This window comes from Penaeus chinensis, chromosome 43 (genome assembly GCF_019202785.1).
Source record: "Penaeus chinensis breed Huanghai No. 1 chromosome 43, ASM1920278v2, whole genome shotgun sequence".
Lineage (NCBI taxonomy): Eukaryota > Metazoa > Arthropoda > Malacostraca > Decapoda > Penaeidae > Penaeus > Penaeus chinensis.
The window spans coordinates 17,807,707-17,810,206 of record NC_061861.1 but is presented as its reverse complement, the minus strand read 5'-3'; positions in this window follow the sequence as shown (position 1 = coordinate 17,810,206).

Here is a 2,500-nt window from a genome sequence, read left to right as displayed (position 1 = left end):
CTTATATTCAAATCTCTCGAAACTATCATTCTGTCAACACTACACACACACCCCATATTAATACATCCCTTCAACATATATTATATATATATATATATATATATATATGTGGATGAAAGGGGAGGGGAGAGAGTGAGGAGAGAGAGAGAAAAGAGAGAGAGAGGAGAGAGAGAGGAGGGGAGAGAGAGGGGGAGGAGGAGAGAGAAGATGAAAGGGGAGGGGGAGAGAAAGAGAGAGAGTTTTATATGTATGATATATGTATATGTATATATATACATATATATATATTATATAAATATAAACACACCACACTTAACCTATCTATCTATCTATATATATAATATTTATTATATTCATTTATATAACATATCCATATATAGTATATATATATTTTATATATTATATATATATATATTTATATATATATATAAAATTTTATATATATATTTATAAATTTTATTACACTTAGACAATGGTATAAAAATAAAATGGATAAACAAAAAGCCAACATTGATATATCTTTAAGATATTATGTACACATATTATCTTCTCCCATTTCCTTTGCAGTAATTCTACCCCGTTAATTAAAAGCCACTAATATTGGAGAAGAAGAGGGAGGGAGAAGAGGAGAGAGAGAGAGGAGAGAGAAGAGAAAAGGGGAGAGAAAAGATAAGAGGGAGGGAGAGGGGAGAGGGGAGAAAAGAGAGAGAGAGAGAGAAGAGAAAGAGAGAGAATGTATATTTGATATTGTATATGTATATATATACATTTATTATATTATTTATATATATATATACCCCACCCCAAAAACCCCAAAAATAAAAACATTAAATTTTTATAAATTCTTTTATATAAAATTTTAAAAATTATTATATATTATATAATATTATATATATATATATATATAAATAATTTTATAATTTATATATATATTTATATATATATATATATATAAATAAAATTTATAAAAATAAAATAAAATAAAAACTAATATGTTATAAAGAATAAATGTAACTAAAACCACTTTTTGAAAATTTCTAATTTTTTGAAAATATAGGGGAAAAAAAAACACTGACGGGGGAAAAAGGGGAAAAAAAATAAAAGAAGAAGGGGAGAGCGAGAGAGGGGAGAGGAGAGAGAGAGAGAGGAGAAGGGGAAAAGAGAGAGGAGAGGGGGAGGAGAGGGGGAGGGGAAGGGGGAGGGGAAGAAAACGAAAAGGGGAGAGAGAGAAGAAGAGAGAAGAGAGAGAGAGAGAGGGGGAGGGGGAGGGGAAAAAGGGGAGAAGAGAGAGGGGAAGGGGAGAGAGAAGAGAGAGAAAAAAGGAAAAGGGGGGGAGAGAGGGAGGGGAGAGGGGGAAGAGGGGGCGAGAGAGGGAGAGAGAGAAGGGGAAGAGAGAAAAGAGAGAGGAAGAGAGAGGCGCGAGGAGAGAGAGGGGGAGAGAGAGGAGAGAGAGGGGGAAAGGGGAGGGGAGAGAGAGAGAGAGAGAGAGAGAGGGAAGAGAGACGGGAGAGAGGAGAGAGGGGAGAGAGAAGGGGAGGGGAGAGAAGAGAGAGAAGAGAGGAGAGAGAGGGGAGAGAGAGAGGAAATGAAAAAAAACATCTGGGTGAGACCTCCTTTTTGATATCTCAGTACTAAGATCTAGAAATTTTCTCTGAGGGTTTTAAAGCTAATTTTTCCAAGTAATTCCTTTAATACGCTATGTTTAACCCAATAACTACGGATTTATTTCCTGTCTCTTGGATTTTGTGTTGAATTTTGTTGCATAGACAGATGGGTCCACATGTGCTCAGTTAGCAAGGTTTCGATCTGTAATTTACTTATTGATATTATGAATTTAATTGTTATTAAACCCAAAAAAACATTAAAGACAATAAATAATAAAAAAAGAAACATTCAAAAAAAAAAGGGAAAAGGGGTTTAAAAGGGGAATAGGTTGGGCTAATAACTGACTTCGTGGTGACTAAGCACTTTCTTGGGTAGATACAATAAATGGTCCTATATTACAGTGAGCAAGGCATATATGCTTCCCCCGGCAGATTCCTTTTAGGGAAACTGTAATATCTCCTCAATAAAGACTCTCATCCGGCTTATATAATTTAAAGGAGAAAACTTAATGAATGTGGGTTTTTCCTTTCAGGCAGGGAAACAGAGGCATATCTCTCACCAGCGAAGAAATGTGACACTTCTTATCTTGTTTCTGTGTTGATCATAAGATTTTATTTCTTGATTTGAAGTAAAAAGTGTAAATTCGTTTAGGGTTTTTTTTTAAGGGGGAGGCGGGGGGGAAAGTTGAAAAAACATAACAGCGACCCAAAACAAAACGACATCAACAACTGCAACAACAACAGCAACAACACCAACAGCAAAAAAAAAAAAAAAAAAAAAAAAGACAGCACAAAACAAAAACCCAACAAAACAACAACAACAACAGCAAAACCACACTGTTATTTAGCATTATCATTTTTCCCCCCCCCCAAAAAACTAAGTAATATCACAGGAT